This window comes from Liolophura sinensis, chromosome 8 (assembly GCF_032854445.1).
Source record: "Liolophura sinensis isolate JHLJ2023 chromosome 8, CUHK_Ljap_v2, whole genome shotgun sequence".
Taxonomy (NCBI): Eukaryota; Metazoa; Mollusca; class Polyplacophora; order Chitonida; family Chitonidae; genus Liolophura; species Liolophura sinensis.
In genome coordinates this window covers 29,330,404-29,353,958 of record NC_088302.1, presented here as the reverse complement: position 1 = coordinate 29,353,958, position 23,555 = coordinate 29,330,404, and the positions used below count along the sequence as shown (strand labels likewise).

The 23,555-nt window shown below is 37.4% G+C and overlaps 1 protein-coding gene across 1 annotated transcript in view; it reads left to right on the top strand.

Moving 5' to 3' along the window:
* Positions 1-23,555, top strand: part of LOC135473391 (protein unc-13 homolog B-like) — a 185,759-nt gene that overhangs the window by 1,324 nt on the left and 160,880 nt on the right. Inside the window, 1 exon segment of the mRNA XM_064753241.1 lies at positions 10,640-10,669. The gene's annotated coding sequence lies outside the window, so the exon portion shown is untranslated.

Here is a 23,555-nt window from a genome sequence, read left to right as displayed (position 1 = left end):
AATAACAGGGTAGTTTTACTGTAAGGTAAGGCTAAATATAAGCGGCTCTCAAATGTGCACTCAAGATAAGCTGACTTTTGATCAGAGTAAATCAATGAGGTGGATTTTGATTTATACAAACTTACACCAGATGGTTCGCGGAATGCATGCAGCTATACAACGCCTAGGTGATACACAAATACTGGATATAAAGCTACGCAGCCTTACCCTAACACGATGTGCGAGCGTTCTTGCGCGATCTCACCTGATTTCAGTCTTCCTGGACGTTCTTTCACATGGTAGAGTTACCTCCAGTATCCTCCAGAATACGGTACTTTCTGTAACAGACTGTAATTTACTGTGCCTATATACAGTGTAACTCCTCACCTCACAGCAGGTACGCCCCTACACTGAACGGAAAAACTGGTATAGGCGATCCAGTTCGCTGAAAACTGCTAAAAGAAATTACCCAGCTCACAGTTATGCCGTCTGTGTGTACATGTAATTCAGTAATACAAAGATGCACTCCTTTAACACATTAATTGTCTCAAAACCCGTAACGTGAATACCACAAATATCGCACATAGTACAGCGCACGTGTTGAATATCGATACGACAAGACGCACACGTTCTTTCAAGAATGAACTTCGTTAACTGCTCTAGACTGACGGGGATGTGTTCCTGTTCCCTATACTTATATACAATAACAGCCTTGCTTCCTGTAAATGTGCAGGTTTGATGTTTCGTTCAGGTCTTTCAGGGCTTTATGATGCAAAATTTCAGATGTAAACTTTACGTGTCACGTGATGCATTGGGGTGCATGTATCCGCAAGCTGAAAACTACACAAAAGGTTTCAACTTGATTGGTTCTCCATACAAGATTGTTCTCGTGCAAGATTTTCGAGGTTATTTAGATTTAACCATATTCGGTATGCAGAAACGGAAACACTGATACCTATACCGGTGTAAATTAAGTCATACAGGTGAAAACCCATGCGTGTGTAAACCCTTACAGGTGTAAACCCATACATAGTCATTTACATTTGTGAGCCTTACATAAGTAAACCCCACGCCTATATGTTCTAGACTTGGTATGATTACTAGGACTTTTACCATTTCGTCCGTTTACCTGTATGTGATATCTAACATTTTCCTTAACAACATCGTGTTCTTAACAAGAAATTAAAGTCAAAGAAAAATTAAGGTAAAGTATAAGATATGAGGCTGGAATTTTTTCTTCATTTATTTTCCCAGATAATCATGGAAAGATTATGTATACGTGACACTATACTATACAACAAGGCATGTAACATACAGGTCAGTAAATTTTAAACTGCTTGCTTTGCTAGGTATAATTTCGTTAATTCTAAGGCGAATTAGATACATGTTTGAATAAAATGAGGAGTTTAACACAGTGGCGTTTTCGAATCCATTTAGCCCTCTCCGATTCTACTACCTGCGCTTTGCCAGGCGTTTATGAATAGTGAAATGCTACGGTTTCCGCTATGGTGTCTCCCTCCAGCCAGAAACTTGCACGCATGTATATAAATACACGTGATTAGATCTTTTGTCATAGTTAATCAGTCCGTGCACGTGGCAAATATCATGCTAGTCTAAATAGGGCACTTGTGTAAGGAGAGGCATTCGCGAAATCGTACATGTTGTAAATGACCTGGCGAACATTTAAAGACCTGTTAATACTGGTAATTATAATGTTAATAATCCGCTCAGGACTGAGCCTAAATATATAATGATAGTTATTCCATTAATCAGGGGTCTTCGGGGCAGAGTAGGTTAACGTGCTAGCGCGGCGCAATGATCCAGTCGCCTCGCTTTGACTTCTAGTCCAGCTCATGCATGCTTCTTCTCCGGCCGTACGTGGGAAGGCCTGGCGGAAATCTGCAGATGGTCGTGGGTTTTCCCCGACTCTGCCTGGATTTCCTCCCACCGTAATGCTGGCCGCCGTCGTATAAGTGAAATATTATAGTATATATACGGTGTAAAACACCAATCAAATAAATGAATAAATATTATATCATACATAAATATGTAGACTAGAATAATCATAAAGCAAAGATGGGCAGACACTATTTTCGTGATTCATGGGTTCAAATTATAGGTGACCCAAATAGAGAGCAAATAGTTGATATACAAGAGCATTGATGAGAATACGTGGTGGGCGGCCCTCGTGTAGAGCCTTTTGCACGATCTTACTTTCGTTGAAGTCCACTTGTGGATATGTGCAAATCTGTATATGTATCACTCGTACGACAGTTGGCCAGTAACTTGCCAGAGGATAGTGGTTTACCCTGGGCACTCAGGTTCCCCCCACCCATGTATATAAATCCATCGGTATGTCGTGTGAAACTGAAAGAGCCTTGAATGTATGGTATTGAAACAACAGTTAAGCACCTACATATTATGTTCATATGCTGAGAGCGTCGTCAGTATCTTATCACCCATTTGATGATTTGAGCACAGGTCTACATTCAAAATACCGCTGTTTATATATTCAGTCTATTTATTGATGATTTGGGCAAGTACTCTATATTTATTTGTTTTTGATTTTGGCACACCCTGTTGTATTTACGCCTATACAATTGTTGATTTGCTAGTTTTCTTTTTAGGCTTTGCACCGATGATTTGGACAAACCTCGGTGTGCGTTTAATATTGATGATTTTGGCAAACCCTGTTGTAATTAGGTCATTCAATTCAGTCAGTTGATTATTTTAGCAACTTCGTCAACTTCCGTACATATATATATATATATATATATATATATATATATATATATATATATATATATATATATATATATGACGTAAGCTAATCCATTATCAATAAACTGGCCTCTTTTCAACCAAAATCTGGCGATTTTCCCATGCTCATACAAGCCTATATATAATCGCGGAAAAGAAGTTCTGCCCAATGCATGGAGCCAGTAGGCAGAACGATTATTTTTAAGGCTTGCGGGAACTAGAATGTATACACGTGGGTTGCCTATATATGCTTACACGTTTTTCACTGAGAATTTACATAAAACATTTCGTATGATTCAGGTAAACATAATTACCTAACGGAACTACTGCGCAACTTAAGGCGGTTGTACTTGGCTATGTACTCGGTCTTAGATTGTGCCATTATACATGTAGCCTTGTTCGTGCAAGCGTCAATGAAGAATGGACGACATATAGATATGTAAAATGTGTGTGTCCTTTGTGTTATACCATTTGGTGGAGGAGAAATGTATGATAATGACTTCATTTAATTCTGAAATTTATTGCCATGGTTAAAATACATATTTGTGGAGTTGACGGCTACTTTAAGAATCTGTTTTAAAATATATATAGACCTAGGCCTATACTATAGAGTATAACATGACACGACCTGTACATATGATGTAGACTGGCTGGCACTTACACAGTACATTCATGAAAAGCTGTTGACCTTAAAATCCATATAGTCCCATCGACCCCTACCACTTTGTTACCGTCATCAGACGGTATAGTTTTATAATGCCGCAGATTTTCTTATGTCATTTTAATTGAAATCAATATAGGGGCCTATATATACATGAGGCTTGTGCCCTAAGCCGACGAGATGAGCCCTGTTAATAATTTATGCTACAACTTTTTCTTCAGTAAAGAAAACTAATATGAATTATTACATTATGTTTCCCAAACCTATACATGAATGTATAGGCCTGCATGCATAAAACAAATTATATTTGTATCATGTTAAATTTTGTCCATTTTGTCACTGAAATTTGTAATCACGTAAAAAGTTAAATATTTCTATGGGATACTAATCAGGGAAGGTCGGTAACATTTTTTGCCCCGTTTTCTGCCTGGCACTATCGACCAGTGACTGCGAGCAAACATTGTAGTATGGAATCGGTTCGATGCAAGAGACATGAATAATCAATGCAAGTGAACGTGAATCGCCGTGACGTCACGGAAATGTGCATAAGCATTTCTACTAGAGCTGACCGAAATCAACATGGCGGCTCCAAGACATAGTATGCGACGATGTGGAAAGGCATAGCGACAATTTACGGGTACCAAGGCTACTAGTGACATGGATTTGTCATGTAATTCCGAGAGTTTACCTTAAAGAAGCTTCAGGGCGAAGAATATGTCCCTGTTGTGTGTGACTGGTAAGTACGGGGAAGGGTTGGAATGCCGACTGTAGCGGCTAGCTGTCATTTTCGTGTCGCGGGTAGGGAACCTCTGAGCTGCCGGCTCAGTGGCAGGTCTGGGAAGGTCGCCCCTAGCTTCCAGGCGGCCGACGGAAGGAGCGCTCCATGGCGCCCTGCTCCGAATACCGTCAAACCGCCGCGTGCAAGGTGGTAGCGCCTGCGATTTCAGCTGATTTCTTTGCCGGTTTCTGTATCGGTTCTGCTAGATTTTGCCAAGCCTTGAAACCAGGGCATGAATACTACATGTACGTGTATGTGTTACAGCACGGCCCGATCAAAGGGCAGAGACGAGGTATATCGACCCTATATAGTGGGGTATACCGTTTACATGTATACTACCGGTATCTGAAGTGAATAGATTTGAGCGTCGGCAATAGTGCCACAACTATAAAGCCAATATAGCTGCATAGTTATTTTGTATTAAGTGTCTCTTAATGACAACTGCTAACACTTATGGGTCTTTTGCCTTTTACATGTTGGCCGTGTAATTTAGGCCCTATAATTTAGTTAGTTGATGTTATATGTGATATGTACCACATGTACATTAGCCCATGATTCACTGCTCCATGCGACCAGTATCTTGTTGGTTTTCACACACACACATGCTACTATAAAGCCCATCATCTGCATTGCGGAATTAGGCTTGTAGGCTGGAAATATGAGGATTGAGTATAATTATAAATGCTGAGAATGTGATAAGATAATATTGACCAGCTGTATTTACATGTAAATCATACTGTCTGCCACCATTTAGGACTTAGAGCGGCTTGGATTGGTGAAGTGTCTGGCTGTTGTATTAGACACATTGAATGCTCAATCAACACTGTTTGACTTATGACACATTTGCCTAATAGGATTTCTGCAGCTTTTTACCTTAGGTTAAAAATTGAATTGAATTTTTCCTTTGCCTGTCAGCCACATGAAATCCAAATAAATTAATTCTTGTTCACCATTTGTTCAGTTCTTTGCTGTAGGCCCACGAAACACTGTGATATTGTATAGAAGAACTGTTAACCTTAGGCACTGTAAATTCATCCACCCATTAGCCTTCAGAATAGTTTTAGTCACCAATCAATCATTCAGTCATAGGAACTGTTCTGAAATGGAACTTCATTTTAGTTCAGAATTATATTCTATCATTCATAGGTCATTACGTATTGCACAGATTTTTGACAAAGTGAAGAAATAAGGGATGTTGTACAGTGTCTGCAGACTGTTAGGGTTGTTTGGGGGTGGGGGGGGAGGTGGGGGTGGGTGGGTGGGGTGGTGGGCATGTAATGAGATGGTGGTTTTTCCAGATATTGACTGTCATTTTTCATAGACAGGCCCCTTGCCTAATTTAAGACCCACCTCTCCTCTCTCTGTTTGGAAATGGTTCTACTGCCCCGATGTAAAGAATGGGTGCTACATTTAAACTAAGTTTCCTTTTATGTGGTTGTGAACTCTTTGGGTCGAGGTCATCATGGGCAGTTTTGTCAGGGTTCCGTGTAATTACATAGCGAACAGGAGAAAGATTCTATGAAAATAAAGCATTGTTTTAAGAGCAATTGGTGGCAGATGGTGTAGACTCTTAAGTTTGCTGAATTCATGCAGGTGTGTACAGTGACTGAGAATAGTCAAGGGAACAATGTCATCAACGTAACACCTTGACCGTGAACATCAGAGCTCAGCATCATTACATCTAGCTTGCCATGCATTATATACTACTCAGCACATAGTTGGGGACCTTCCAATTTGTCCAAATATTTCTCTTAAACACAAAGGTATACAAATGCAAAAGGAAAAAGAATATACAGTGTCACACTGTGTCATACAGTGATACCAAACCACCTCAATATCATGCCGACCTGTTTCTTTACAGCGCATGATTGTGGATCTGTATAGTTATGGTCCATTTTAATTGAAGTTTTGCATTTTAACCTTGTCAGTCAGTTTCCACCCAACTGAATGATTAAATTGTGGCCAAAATTGTGGTCTGTAGGTTGTCCTGAAATGGAGTGGCAGTTTTCAGACATGGGGCTTCTGTCACAGGTAACATGAATGTGTGTTTACATGACATGTTGGCATATAACAATGCACTTTGACAAAAAGAAGAGTTGTGAGCCAAGCTCTTAATGTGTCAGTGATAAAGAGAATGTGGAAATGAAACCTTGAGATGCTGATATGTACGTAATGAGTGACAGATGTCACTCAGGTTAACCAAAGCCTGCAGGTGCTTTTGAGAAAGAGTGTTACCTACTACTCTGGGATTTTAATCCTAGTATGTATTATATATAATATAGGTACAGGTGCCAAAATTTGTAAAATTTAAGAATTGTAATACTTTAGGCATGTTGTACTTATATTTACGAGTCAAACTGTATATCAGTATGATACCTTTGTTTGCATTCTGTCAGCCTGTACTAGCAACCCTTGTGACATTGGCTTTATGTTCAATTTAAGGCAAGTAGCCTAACAAATGCAGAATGGTTGACTGGTCATTAGTGGTTCTTTTTTCTGACAATACCTCAGGAACATTGCATATTTGTGATAAGTTTATTCTAAATCAATGGATCAGCTATAGCTGACAAAAATGGATAGGCTTCATTAATATTCCTTTATTTCTCATTTATATTCCTTCATATCTCCATTGAAAGACAGTTTTTCTGTAAGCTGCCTGTCCCATTGGATAGCCATTTATTTATATTCCTGAAACTGCACCATGGTGACTTCATTGATTTAGCTGCCACTGAAACTTCATTTTTCTTCATAAAAGGTCACCAACAAAAACATCCATGATATCACCAGTTATTAATGGTGTTTCAGTGGTTTCCAACTACATTTTGAACCATTATAATGACATATTTCTATTGTCAATCATTTATTTTTTTTTTTTTACTTCAAGCTAAAATAATCTAACTTCTGATTTGCTGCTGCGTTACAAATAGGCCACACTTGCTGCAGCAAGATGGCGTCTGCTGCAAACTGAAAGCGGTAGAGCTTTAGTTCTCTTCAGAAGCAATTCCTAGGGGCTGTGTGAAAATTGTTTTGAGAAACTTTAAGGGAAAATGATTCTTTAAGGACTCACTTGTTTCTTTGATGTAGTTTGAGTTAATTGGGAATGGTTCCATCATGCATCGTTTGGTAATAGATAGATAATTGCACTCACATATATAAGAATAAGATGGTACTGATAATTGAAATAGTAACTAGATTTCAGAATCATGATATTTAAAATTAGCATGGCCTCTTTTTCGTCTTAGTACAATTCATAATATTACATGTGAAATTTGAAATTGTGATACATGTATATGATGGCGTGCTTTTTTAATTACCACAGTGTATTGATTAAAGTAAAAAGAAGATTGTGCCATTTGGATTTTTTAAATCTTCATTACCGGACCTAGAACTCAGCTAGATCCTTGTATTATATGTGGCAATAGTCATTTGTAATATCATTTCATTAGCACCCCCCACCCCCCCAACCCACCCCCACCCCATCACTCTTACAGTGGAGTTGCCATGGGAAATTAGTTGCTTGATAGTTGATTCACTGAACAATAAAATATTACATTTATTGGAAAATAAATGGTTTTTAATGAGTGGACAGTTCTAGACATTAAATGCCATGGAAATTAATGATATTTCCTTGACTTCTCAGTGCTTTAATTTTCCTCTATATGTATTTGGACCTAGCTATGTGGATCACCGCATGGTCTGCTAATCTGCTAAACTGCTAATCTAGTATTACATATACTAGTGATTTGGTGTCTGACTTCAATGTTACGGATTTTAAATTTGTCGGCCATTTAATCTTTTACCAAATCTTTAACAACAGAATTTATGTTTATGCGAGCTATTTAAAAATTGTCATCCCATGATAGACTTGTATGTACAGTGTATATAGTGTTTTCTTTATGCTGGAACCTGCGGTTGGTCATGGGTTTCCCCCAGGCTCTGCCCGGTTTCCTCCCACCATAATGCTGGCCGCCGTTGTATAAGTGAAATATTCTTGAGTACGGCGTAAAACACCAATCAAATAAATAAATAAATAAATTCTTCATGCTGGTTATTGTTAAGTTTTTGGTGTCATATAGAGTGTAAACAATATAGGGAGATGCTCTGTGGGCATATTAATTAACGTTAATTACCAAATTCACAGCTTCAGTACTTCGTGTACAGATTGAGGTGAAGTTTTGCGTACACGTGTCTCCTACAGGCAAATCTAATTTTTTTTTTCAAAGATGGCTGCTGTATACATATATAATCAATGATGTCAGTATTCTGCCATGTCTGTGTTGTGGCCTTTCACCCGCTCCACTTTAACCTTGAACATGCAGCTTAGTTAAGTAATTATACCAGTAGCTATTAAATAATTTGCAAATATCAGCTTTGTTAATGACCTCGGAGGAATTGCGAAGTGACAGCACCATTTTGGACAGGTTTAGAAACACATGATCACTCAACATGCTAAAGTTTAAGACCATTGTCAGTGTGCACATAGTTTAACATATTAGAACAGTCATCATAATAATGTCATCATCATAATTTTAAAATCATAATAAAATAAAAAAAATTATAATATAATCATGATAAAGTCATCATAATAATTTTAATACATGAAATCAGATGTTGGCAGTGTTTTGAAGAATGGTTTAATCACTGAAACATATATTTCATATATATATTTATATATTTTATATCTTATATTTAAACTTTTGGTCATATGGAACACAAATATTTTGGATCAATTACAAGTTTTAGAATTAAAGTTGTCGTGATATACATGTTCCTGAAACACTAGTGTCTGCTATCAGCTGAGCCTGTCAGTCATAATTGTGGCTTGATAAGGGTCGATCCTTTGTTCCTTGCCCACAAGGAGACGTACTCTATTATTCATCTTCTTACCATCTGCCTATCTATACCATATAGATATATGTACCTTTGATTATCGGTGCACGCAGAGTTGTGATACATATTGTATTGGGTATGGTATCATGTAAGCCACTGCGCAGTCACTCTGACATGTAATTACAGCTGCACAATACTGTGGAGGGGTGTCTGTCTTTATAATGCTATGCATCCTCATCATATACATTTACATGTATTTGTTTATGTAATTATTTACTTTTTTTTTGTTGAAACTATTTCTCAGCAACTCTGTTTGTCAGTTGTTCTGTCTTTCTGTCAATCACTCTGTAAGCTTGAGGAATATTGGAAACTGCATAGTTCAAACAAATCTAACTTCTGTGAATGATTGTATGTGGTTAGGAATAAAGGTATTTGCTATTCGTTTTATGTCAGTGCAAAATTAAGCTATATTGGCTGGCCAGGAGAATATTTGAAGTGCATTTATCTCGCTTTAATGTTGCCAAGGTTTTATACTGTGAAGGGAAATCTGTTTTGTTAAAATATATGAAAGGTATCTTTCTCCATGTGATGTGTGATTCTATAATAAGGTAAGCCTATGGTTATAGATATATGGATAAAAACATCAGATGAAACAATCATGAATAATTGATATACCAGTTTTGTATTAATGAAATTTTTATGAGCAAGGTAGGCTTTCATGCTTCTCGAAAGAAATACATGGATGTTTTGTCTGGGTTTTAGCCCAGTCCAGTTTATTATGCATGTACCTTTTTTACTTGTATTTTGTTTACAAGGCAAAATAAAAAGGGGAAACAACAAGAAACAATGCTTGAAAAATGGTTATTCACAACTATAGTTATGAAGTTTATATGGTCATTTACATAAAATTGCCCCCCCCAAATTACCCCACAATAGTGGAGTGTTTTGGATTTCAGAAAGATTTTACATGTATTTGTGATATAATGAACAGCTTGCTTGTAAAATGTGGGAGACCAAGCAGTTTAGACTAAACAGCACTGTGATGACCGTTTCTACCTCATAATTCTGGTTATAGTTCAGTGTGGATTCAGGTCTAGGGTAACATTGACTCCATAGTCCATCGTGCCGTACGTGGGAAGGTCTGCCAGCAACCTGAGGATGATTATGGGTTTCCCCCGGGCTCTAACCGGTTTCCTCCCACCATAATGCTGGTTACCGTCGTATAAGTGAAATATTCTTGAGTACGGCGTGAAACACCAATCAAATAAGTAAATAAATATAGTCCATCCTGGTATACTCTTCATTTCGACCTCAGCTATTGATAGCTAGTCCAAGTACTGATCATCAATTGACTGTACACTGTAACAGCATGGTTGTCCTATGTGGTGTCAGTATTCTGGGACTGCATAGGGTGTCCTGTCTGGTGTCTGGCATTTCAGGGACACCATTGTGATGTAACCAAGCGAATATCAAAATCAATGTGGGGGCCATTTCAGTACCAGTAATGTAAAAAATGTAGACTATTTAATTTGCATTATTGTATGTTTTATAAGTATCTGTCATTTGATCCAGGTGATATTGATTCCTTTTTTCAGTTAATCTAATTAACATTTCTGTTTTGTTCTTTACAGTGAAGAAAGCACGGCTTATAGGGACGGCAGGTAAGGTCTTTTGTCTTATTCTTAATACACTCATATGTTTCATTAGGTACAGCTGTGATATATATATATATATATATGTATTTACTGTACATGTATATGTAACATACACAGATAATGTAAATGTACAATATGGACCACATTAATAAGTGTAGAAATCATATATCACATGTGATGATATAATACTCATTTTGCTGCAACCTAGCAGCCATGAATTTCAATGTGTGTGTATCAATTTCTTGTACATTTTGATAAAATTAATTGCTATTTGTGGTAGATCATCGTAGTGGTTGGAATCACACTTTGGTCTGGCCTGGCTGCATGACTAAAAGCATTGTTTTTGCTGCAAGTGACCAATGAGATATCGGAGATTTAGTTCAAGTCTTGCTGGAGGCTTGGGGGTCATGAGGTGTGGCACGTAGCTGACAAAGGGAAGGGATTTATTCACTCTGTCCACTATCGTGTCTTCCACTCATACACACGATAAACTTGGTTGCTGCTCAGAATTGAAGTGTTTTTGCTTTCCATGTTAAACACAAATCAAGTGAAATAAATAAATAAATAAATAAATAAATACATTCTCCGGCAACATCGTTTACTAAAAGATGCTAAAATGAAGCGTGTCCAGTATTTAATGGAACCTGCCACTGTTTCAAAGGCAGATATGTTACATGTAAATTCAAGGCGTTTTTGTGTGGGTTGGGTGGGGTTTTGGGTAGCAAGAAATGCGAAATAGGATGTTCAAATAGATATAGCCCTTTTTGAAGCCATCTGGTGTGATTAGGGTGATCAGATTTCTGGTTTTCCTACATGTGTCTCCCAGATATTAAGCGCTGAAAGCCGAATAGCACTAATTTTCTATTTTTTCCTCCACTTGAATGGGTGAATAGATATTTAACCCTAGATTGTAAATCGCATGTGATTCAATCAGAATTTTACCAAAATGTGTCACGAGACACAGTAGGGTGGCATAAATGTGCTCGTACTGTTCAAATATTGGTATCCAAATTATGTTGATGTGTAGTTATTTCATATTAGTGTCTTCATTGCCAGGTCTAAGGTATCTAAAGGCTCTCAGCATTATACTTGTGAACATTTAGAAGCAGGTGCACTGCAGCATCAGTTAATACAGGTACAGATGGTTGGCATATCAAACTTGATGTCATCCGCATGTGCATTGAATCTGCAGGTTGTTTGGGGGTAGCACAGATGATACTCACAAAGTCATCTTGTCCCCAGAGGCTTAGCAACACCAGCTTCTGATCCAGCATGAGTCTTGTCACCACATGGGCTTATATAGCCTCAGGGTTTGTTTAGCACAGCTGACAAAGCATCGCAGCTGATATCCATTTGTGAGATTAAATAATGCAAGAGGTGCATTAAGTGTCTAAATTGTGCTTGTAAGCTACGTTGTATATGTGTTTGATGATCTGGTCTGGCTCATATCTAGTCCAGGGATTGACACTGTGATGATATCAATTCCCTGACATTCTCACTTTCTTGTCACAGATAATAACCAACCCTCAACTTCAGGGGCCAAATTGTCACTGATGATTAAGATACTGGTATTAACGAAGATATATATATATATTCATCTCACTCATCTGTTGAAAGCTGTATAACATTGATTATGATAGATTGATATAGTTATTGGCAGCCTTTTCGTCTTCAGCTACAATGCACATGTACCTGTGTATGCACATATTATATGTTGTCTGAAAGCATATACATGTAATTGAGGGTTTTTTGGGGGGTGTTGGGGGGGGATGAACTAGGTACCCGTGATACTGATTTCACTGTTACCTAGCAACCAATGTACATGTATAGTATGAAAACCCAGTCTTTAAATTCACGTTTTTTTTAAATTATATTTTGTCAGATTTTATCAGTAGGTTGTGTTGGAATGTTTTAGCTTATTTTATCTCTAAACAAAATCACATATATTCCAGTATGAATCAGTATAAAAGCAGAAAAAAAGTCCAGGACAACTTTCAGATGTTGTCCTAATTTTTTCATTATTGTGTTGTTTGGGTTTACAATATAGCGCCATAAAAGGCAGCAAAAAAATTGATTGACAAAGTTTTTGAAAGTGAGTCCAGTATGATATCAGTGGACAAAACACTATCAATAACAGTGATAAAGCCTACGTTATGTAATAAAATTTTGTCTTTTTATGTGAGAAAAGCAAGATAAACTACATGTGTTTTCAGATAACGTTTTCAGTGGTGAGGCAGCTAAGTGGCAGCCTCCTTACATTTCTCTTTTTCATTGCTTTTATTGATAATATTAGCACACATTGTAGACATGTACATGCACCAAGCGTGTGGAGATAATTGCATACTGGTACGATTAAGAATCTCTCATAGGTACATTATTTGCCCAGTAGCTTCACTGATGCTGAAATATTGAGTCATAATGAAGTTTTTGTGTTTGAAGTTACACTACTGTATATTACCTGCACAATGTCTGTCTTTTCTCAGAAGTCAGAATCCACCTTCAGCTGAATTTGTTTTATGCTAACAAATTTTTTTAATGGGTACCAATCCTTAAACTGCATTGTCATGTTCTGAGTAGCAGTGAGAAGTACTACCCTTCTACATACACAGTGTTTAAGCTGTTGGCATGCTAAACATTGAAGTGCAAAGAAACACGATCTTTGCATTAATTGATCAGCACTGTATGACTGTCTTCCTGGAAACACCAGCTTTACATCTGATGTAATGCTTGCGTTGTTGGTAGCTTATAAATATTTTAAAATAGATGTTGGTATTGATCAGCCAATGCAAATGTCATTGCAGCCACATATATATTTGAAGCTTGAAGAATCTTCAGAACATTTTTGATATTCTGTTTAAGTCAGGCATGATATGTTTTTTACTGTTCTTAAGATGGACAGTTTTATTGACTATTAAAATTTTTTTTCTTCCCCAAGATCCTCACAAACAAAAACAAAAGAATACATAGAAACAGTTACATGTACATGTATACAGGGTAGTGGGAGACGGCCCATTTAACCTACCCCCGTCCCGCCTCACCGGCCGGCTGAAACCCCCCACACACATGTACAAAGCACAAACCAAGTGCTTTAAATGTCACAATATACAGTCACATAAATGAAAAGTCCTAAGAATGACATCCAATATCACTCAGTCAATCGATCATCAAAACATGGTTTTGTGTACAGTATATATACAGGTGTATATGGCAGAACATGTGAATGGTGAGGTATTTGTAATGAATGGTTTACATAAAGGAAATATAGTTCCTGTGGAGCTAGTTTTTCATCTTTTGGGGCATATTTTGAGTCTTACATCATGCAAAGACTTGTTGTTGCTTCCATCCTCTATCCCTCATGTTTGACAAAAAAAAAAATAAAAATAAAAAAATAACTGCTGTAGCAGAAGACTTAAAAACCACATTATTTCTCAGGAATGTAAATGGCATACAAAAAAAACTGCTGTAGCAGAAGACTTAAAATCCACATTATTTCTCAGGAATGTAAATGGCATACAAAAAAAACTGCTGTAGCAGAAGACTTAAAATCCACATTATTTCTCAGGAATGTAAATGGCATACAAAAAAAACTGCTGTAGCAGAAGACTTAAAATCCACATTATTTCTCAGGAATGTAAATGGCATACAAAAAAAACTGCTGTAGCAGAAGACTTAAAATCCACATTATTTCTCAGGAATGTAAATGGCATACATACTAGGTCATTGAATAGACAAACAGACAACATGTAGCAACAAACAGAACATTGCCTTCCATAAGTGATGTCACAACAGAGCTCTAATGTAAATGTGGTAATTTGTAAATTCAGTATCTCACAAACCCATTCCATGCTGTTGGGTTTTTTTTTGCAACAAATGGAAGAATTTTTGCAAATAACCATATTCTTTAATTTTCATCAAGCAGTGACAGGTGTTAGCTCAAGGGATAACTTTTAAGATCTTGGTGAGATGCAGATTTTTGAAAGCATATTTAGTTAGAATTAATTGGCAAGTTCGTTGTTGTTTCAGCCATAAATTCTGTCGACACATAACTTGTTAGTAGCATATAGACTGTGATTGTTCAAGCCTCCATGTCACAGTTTTTGTGGTGACATTGGTGGCAGTAAGTGGTTCACGTGGCCATTTGCACAGTGTAATTAGTCGTTACTTGTTGAGATCACTTGTCTTGCACCAGTATGGTGTGTGTGTCAATATGTCACATGTGGGAAAGTTCAGCATGAAGGGGTTAGTGCAACGACTGGTTTATCCGTATCATTATAATGGCGCGGGCGGGGTGGCTTACTTGCCTTCAGTAAGGCGTCTCAGTGAAGCACCACTAGATAAAAGAGAGGTGGAAATCCGCCCTGCAACAAGGAGGCACATTACATACACCCTAAGGATTCCTTTGTCGTCATATGACTGAAAAATTATTAAGTACAACGGTAAACCCCAATCACTCACTCACCAGTAACCTGCCATAGATTGGTGGTTTACCTCAGACTCTCCTAGTTTCTTAGTCCCATTCATAAAACTGATTGCAGTTGTACATTAGTGACAAATTCACGAGTAAACAGTAACCAAACAATAAATTCATCATTATGATGACATTTTGTTCTTTTGATCCTGAAATTAATGGGAATGTTTGAATGTGTCTTAAAAACAGTAAATTGGCATTGATAAGCTTTGGAATGAATCAACAAAGTGGTAATGCCATATTTGAGTGAGTGTATTTTTCAATCATATGACGACGAAGGAGTCCTTAGAGTGCTTGTACGTGTAATGTGCCTCCTTGTTGCAGGATGGATTTCCGCCACTGTTTTATCTAGTGATGGTATCGAAGGCAGGTAAGCCGCCACGCACATATCATTATACTGATACGGGTCAACCATTCATTACACTATCGTATTAATGCTGAATGCCAAGCGAGGGAGTTAGAACGTCCTCTCTTAAGCCATAGTTGAAAGGCTTAAATGAATTCAGTCAGCAACCGTTGTGTTATTCTTAAATAATATTAGTTCCCAGCAAATTCATCCACAGGCATAATATTGCATATTTTGGCAATCATATATATATATATATGATAACCTTCAAAATGTAGAATTCTTACTTTGCCGGTTGTATTTGTCGAGGATTTAGGGTGTGTCGTTATGTCAGGGCACAGTATGATGCATTTCTAGAATGCCATGGCACTGCTGCTAGCTCTGTGCTGAATGGAACTAGTGTGTTATTGTACTAAATTACAGATCCACATCTTGGCTGACTATTGTCCTAATGTGCTGATGAATAGATGAACTCATCCGTGACCCAATCCACACTTCATTAGTTAAATTCTGTGCTGGGATAAGATGAATCTGCCTGAGTGTGGACATTGTTCATCTTAGAATCCATCTATGTCCAATTAGTATTGAAGTCGGGCAGGTCTGACCAGTGGGAGCTTGGGGTGCCTGCTCTCCCTATTGTAGTGTCTATAGCTATCAGGAAGCAAGGCAGGCAACAGCCAGGAGAACTAAGACAGGCAACAACCAGGAGAACCAAGTTTGGCAGCAGCCAGGAGAACCAAGACTGGCAACAGCCAGGAGAAGCAAGACTAGCAAAAGCCAGGAGAATCAAGACAGGCAATAGCCAGAAGACCAAGACAGGAGAACCAAGACAGGCGACAGCCAGGAGAACCAAGTCAGGCAACAGCCAGGAGAACCAAGACGGGCAACAGCTAGGAGAACCAAGACCCAGTGTTGCATAACGCAACACCAGTTTTATTCTGTGATTTATTGACTAATCACCATTAAAAATCCAAGAATGGAACAAGAATAAAATTGAAAATACACTGTTTTATTTTGTTCGATTCTCAGGTTTTACAGGATTTTCAAAGGATAATCAACATTCAAGTGTAAAATCGCTTCCTCGATTTAAGACATATATGATAGGGCAGCATGCCTGTCTTTTGTCGTGACAGTATTCATGTTAGATCATACTAATGGCAGCTTTTGTTTTTGTGATAGTTGAGACCCAAGCCCACTCTTGAAAGATTTTAAATCTAATCCTGTTTAGTTAGGTCTCTTTATTTTGTATATACCTCCCCATTTTATTTAAAATCGACAGATTGACATCAGGTCACTAAAGGATGTTACATGAATGTCATATCCGGAAATGTGCATGCAAGAATTGGGAGTAGCTACTCCAAAGATGACGTTAGCAAGGTTGGGAAAATATTGTGCACTCAGCTTTAAAAAATATAACAGTACATTATCATGATATCTAGAAGTTTGGTTTCATTCCAGAAGCCCAAATGTTTGTAAAGTATAGCTTTGAGCTAAAAGAAAAGTGTATAAGTCCTACTGTATGTGAATGTGAAAAATTTGTGTAGATTGGTGATTATCAGAGTTTTATGTCAATTTTTCATATTTGCATTTGAAGTAAATCATAACTTTTTTCACAGGAGATATCGGATATATTACTTGCGTATTAAAGTCTTCATGAGCAGGAAAATATTTGATTTGAATAAGCTTACATGAAGGTCTTAGGCTTAGCGCATTTTGGTCATGGTTTCCAATCCATATGTTCACATGTGTAACAATATCTGTATAATTTACAGATGGGGATACTTGATGGTGTTTATTAGTTTGTTAGTCCATTAGCTCAGGTAGCAAACAACTAGTGGACATTAAAATCCTTTCAAGGCACTACTGTTGTGTATAAATACAGTAAAGTAGGTAACAGTTATTGTGATGGCCATGTAGGTATGGTGTATCTGTGGGCAGGAGAAATGAGCAGTGTGTGGTATATATGAAATGTTTAAGTCAACATCTGTCAAGGCTAGCTAGGAACTGGTTGAAGGTTATTGTTTGATGTGAAGCTTTATGGGATTGACTGACCTAGCTTAATTGTGTCTATGAGTTAAATGAATTGACCAGCAGTCTGGCTATTGCCACCTACACAGGGCTGGCTGTTCAGCCCTTCACCCTGACCATACTGACCATCTGGATATGTACAGCTACATCTGTGAGGTAGATTATGGCCACAGAGAAATGCCATTATCCTGACTGATTTGGGAGGAGTCTCTCAACTCCCTGGGTATTAATTGTTGAGAAATAGAGCACATGGTGTGTAGTCACCAGAGATCAAGTGGGAAAAGGAACATTTTCTTGGACAAGGTCATAAACCAAGGTCATTTCTGAAAGAGAGAAAGAGCATTAATTGTGTTTATTTTGTTGACTGTTTTACGGTCAATAAATGATATTGTTTTTTCTGAATTTAAAGGAGAAGAAAACTTAAAAACATGACACTATAGGCTGAAAAGAGCACATTTTTTCCTATCTGGTGGTGCCTGCTGCATGATTTTGCAATTTTTCCTTGCCATACACGTAAAGCCTGAAAATGGCAGCTTGCATAAATCACTGAGTCCATCGCCGTCCTCTATCTTCAACACCCTGTAATTTATGCTGGGGGTGAGTTGCCTCTCAGCCAATGAGTCGTTAAAACTGCCGGCTTGTGTAAACTCAGAACCTACCTCCAACATTCTGGTTTCCCCATCGTCAAGCGGAAAACGAACTGTACTGTTCGCTACCTTCTGGGAAGAAGAGTTCTACCGGAAATGTACGAACTGCACTTCAGTGGTTTCCGATGGCAATTTTCCTCTTAACACAGAAGACTTCAGGACTAGTTCTTAGGCAAAATGGAGTCGCCCACAGCGGATTTTGGCGTTGACTTTATAATTTATCAACTTGGGGTATATATTAGAATATTTTTTATGGCATGTGTCTTTTCATATACTTTTCAATAGTATTTGATTGATGTTTTCATTTCTTCTCCTTTAAAAGATCACATATATTTACATGTACATGTGTTTAAGTACATAAGACCCCAACCTTCTGTTAAGAATGTCTATTAAAGAATACAAGTACATGTATACTCCAACATTTATTTAAAAAAAAAAAAAACGAGGGATTGGTTGCCAGAATGAAAAGAAAAGCTTACTTTCCATTTCAAAATCAAGCACTCGTTTTGTATCACAGGTAAAAATAACTCTGAGAACCTATAAAATACTTGCACTTGTGGATTTCTTAACGCTTTGAGCAGAGTTGATTATGTGGAATTTACTATAACATAGATGAATTTGTAGACAAAGATTATTTCACATTTAAACTGATGTTTACATCAATATAACTTCTGTAGAACAAACTGTACTAGACGACATTTGATCTCAGTCAGTTTTTAGGTGATTCCGATTCTAATTACAGCAATTAAGAACAGTTTCAGTTCTGTCAAAACAGCAATCTTCTCCTGGAACAGTTACAGCAATTAAGAACAGTTTCGGTTCTGTCAAAACAGCAATCATCTCCTGGAACAGTTACAGCAATTAAGAACAGTTTCAGTTCTGTCAAAACAGCAATCTTCTCCTGGATCAGTTACAGCAATTAAGAGTAGTTCATTTCTGTCAAAACAGCAATCCGTCATGGAACAAAAGTATGTTTTTTTTCACTGTTGAAATTGCATGTATGTAGCACATACATGTGTTCATGTTGTTACACAAGTTTTTACTGGGAATGTTTATGTGTGAACTATGTACATCCCCAAGCCATCCAAAGCTGGTTTTGAACCAGTAGTCTCAGTGTACCAGCCTTTCAAAGGCAAACAATTTCCAACCACTAGACAACAGTCAGCTCCTATCTTTCTTCTATGTAAACATATAAGTTATATGCATAGTTATGTTGAAGAAGTATTAGTGTATTTAGAATTTGTTGGGATTACTCTTTCGATCCCCAGAGGAGCACTGCTGTCATTTCATCTGAAGTGGTAAAGCTGCATACATATAATCAGCTACGGTGCCAATAGTGCATGAAAATCACTCATATCCACTATCATCAAAATCCATAATGTAATGAATTCTTCATTGTAGGCAAGGTTTTATCGACGGAAAGTCCAAAAACAAAAAATTGACTTTAAAAACAGCACTTTCAAAACATAAACCATTAATATTGGAAAACAACGTAAAAGTATGTTTAAAGTTATATGGCATGCCTATGTCATGTAGAAAATAATAGTGGAAAATTAGGGTCATGTCATATCCATGTCATGTGCACATGTAGACTAACTCCTCTTGTTCTTTTTTGGGTCGGGGCCTCCGTGGCTCAGTTGGTTAGCGCGCTAGCGCAGCGTAATGACCCAGGAGTCTCTCACCAATGCGGTCGATGTGAGTTCAAGTCCAGCTCATGCTGGCTTCCTCTCTGGCCGTATGTGGGAAGGTCTGTCAGCAACCTGCGGATGGTCGTGGGTTTCCCCCGGGCTGTGCCCGGTTTCCACCCACCATAATGCTGGCCGCCGTCGTATGAGTGAAATATTCTTGAGTACGGCGTAAAACACCAATCAATCAATCAAATCAATCTTTTTTGGGTCAATTGAGGGAATCCGTGAATAATTAATTACTCAAGTCAGTACTATATAGAACTGCAGGTGTGACACATGTAGATATAATATTATTATTGGGTGCAAATTTGTCTTATATATGTACTTGTATTCAAGGTGAAGTGGCAAATGTCACCTTATTAATACTTAACAAGCCCTGGGACGTTGAACTAGCTTGCAAAGGTCATTTCGTGCACTGTACATGTAGCTCCCAGGCTCTTACTATTCTTGTCGTAATTGAAACATAAACTATTTCTGTCATTGGACTCTCCACATCATACAAGAGGCATATGCATTATTATGGCTATATACTAGCTGCCAGATAGTACTGTTTTAGAAAATGTTTACACCATGTACAGTACAAGCACCTACTGCTGCATTGCATGTATATATTTTCCATGCATTAGTACACTGATAAATGCTTGATACATATAGCTCTACATCCCGTGCAGAATGAAAAACATAATTTGGTCAAAAGGTGTTTTGAGTAGTGTAAATAATGTTGTATTTCCTATGTACTGTAATACCTTTTCACATCTTTATAAAATGTTTGCAAAAGTCCAATCAGTGTAGTTTTGTCTCCAAAATCAAATTCAAAATATGCATAAATTGCACTGAAAGTTGGTCTTTAATGTGAGTGAGTGAGTAAGTGAGAGATTGCTTGGGGTTTAACGTCGTAGTCAACAATTTTTCAGTCATATGATGATGAAGGAATCCTTAGGGTGTATGTAATGTGCCTCCTTGTTGCAGGACGGATTTCCACTGCTCTTTTATCTAGTGCTGCTTCGCCAAGACAAATTACCGAAGGCAAGTGAGCTGCCCCGCCCAAGCCATTATTATACTGATACAGGTTAACCAGTCATTGCACTAACGCCTTCATGCTGAACGCCAAGCGAGGAAGTTACAACTTCCTCTTTTAAAGTCTAAGGTGTGACTCGACCCAGGATTGATCCTGGATCTATCGCTCCCGAAGCGGTCGTCTTTCATGTGTGAAAAGGTTGATGAATTAGGCTCCTTGTATACTGTACATACATGTAAAAATACAAGCATGTAGGTTATATTAGTTATTATTATTATATTGTTCTTGATATTGGTGACTGCAGATATATATAATTCAATCTGTCTTATGTGAAGCCAATTTGGAACTTTCCAATTGGTGTAAATGACCTAAACTATTCCCCCAAAAAGAGAAAAGAGGATTTTCAAAAACAAATAAAATGTCATTTAATATTACTTTTGGTGCTGAAACTGACATTTTTTTCCAGCAGGATGTCATTTTACCTTCCAAACAAAAATCAGAACAGAATCAATAAATCTCTCAGAATCCAGCCAATTGAGACACCTCGTCAGTTAAAGTTCATGTCATGAAAATTTAATAGTAATAGACATCATTGCACAGTGAAATGTATTTCTGAATTTTTGAGAATGGGCACCTTATTAATGCAGTATGAGAATTTTTTAATGATATTTTTTAATGATGTATGTGAACATGAAGTTCTTAAATGTACACGAACGATTATTGCCTTAGCTAAGGACGGAACACGTGAATAAAAATTCACCTGACACACCGACAAAGAATTAAGTTATATATTACCCTGAAATGTGGTGGCTGTTTCTAGACAGTATAATACAAACTAAAATCAACCGGGATGAGTGCTTGGCCGTTGTCATGAGCTGTGAATGATGTGAGCTTTTCCCATGGTTGATCGTGCCTGTAAATCTGTAGAAGTACTCGCTGCCTCGGTGACTACGTTGAGAAGCGTCATAGTTGCGGGGTTGTGGGTAATGATGGCATGTTCTCGGTTGTTCTCCGTCTTACGCTCACATGGTTTATGGCTTCATTTTGAGACGGAAAATCAATTAAATGTAATAAGCTGCTCTGGATGTAGGTCTGCTTCGGCTGGATCAAAGTAAGCAATGACTTCAGAAAGCAACGGATGATAAACAGTTTTAATCTAATGAGGCAAGAAGTGCAGTATTGTTTGTCTTATATAGCTCTCGATCAGGAAAAAGAGAAAAAAAAGAGAGAAGAATGTTGTTTGAATCCTAGGGGTAATAATGGGAACAATCCAACATGGTGGCAATTTGGGGCTTGAGCTATGTGCTCTTGTGATTAAAAATTAGTTTTAATTGGGTGCATGTATAGCTAAATACAGCGGCAATTTTGTTTTAGCACCAGTCATGTGAGCACGCTTAAACTGCCAGATAATTGTTCTAATAGCTATGCATTAAAACATTAAAACATGTTGTTGGTTTGTATTCTAGTGTTTAATAGCCAGCAAGAGTATATTCATTAAAACTGAATAGTGTTCTCAAGTTTTAATGAAATTTATGACCAAAAAAATTACTGTTAACACATGTATAATCAAAAATTTATATGTTTAATGCCAATTGCGATGGCTATGAAAAAATTTGACAATGTATATGCCACCTCAGTCATGAGAATCAAATAATGTTTTTGTGAAAGACGGCATAGCTATAGTGTCCTCTTGAGTAACGTGCAGGTGTGTGACCGACCGCATGTGACGTTTTGTTGTCGTCTTGAGTAATGCTACTGTGAATGAGAAAAACGCACAATGATTGAGTTTATATGACAGTTGGAACCAAACACTGCGGTAGTTCTGATGACCTTAGAATAACGTGGTGGTGATTGCCAAAGAGAAATCTTGGTTAAGTTTTAAACTAATTTTACCTCCAATTGATTAAGATTCAAACAACAATCAACTGATCTCCCTGGAATATTGATCCCCTCTTGTTGCCAATACATTACTGTACATAAGATTTGAATTCTCAATATAACAGATACTAGAAGATACCATTATATATACTGCATCTATACATGTTTCAAGGAATCTTACCACGATTGTTTACAGATCTTTATAGTGACCTTGTCATGAACTGTAGTATGTTTTGGTAGTGAACGGTGCATGTGGTTATTCAAAACCTTGAGGACATGATCATCGTTTCGTTAAGCAGGCATATTTAAAGGTTTTTTTTTTACAATCCACTCACCATACGTATAATCTTGTCTCTCTGAGTAGTTCCATTTCAAGGCTTAAAGACCGTTTATTGTTTGTGCTAATTTCAAAGTGAAAGTGTGGATTGTCTTGGCAATATATCTGGCTGAAGACTTATTTACATCATCATAAAGCTGAGATACACTGGCCAGTGATAAGAACGTGGAGATTGGGAAAAATAAAAAGGCAGATTTTTAAATTTAAATTTAATTTTCATTTCATTTTTACATTTTGCTCATGAAACATACAACAACAAAAAATTTGTGTTGCCTGAATTACCAGTAACCATTGAACATTTATCAAAATTGATCATTTAATTTGATTGAAGTCAAAAATCAAATCGTTGGATCAGCTCCATGAGTGTCTTTGGTGTAAATTAACCCCTTTTAGACCTGTGATAATTTTCTGATTTACCCTAGTCTGTATTGTGGTGTATATTTACATATACCTGTAGCTTCATTTGCTAATCAGACTGACAT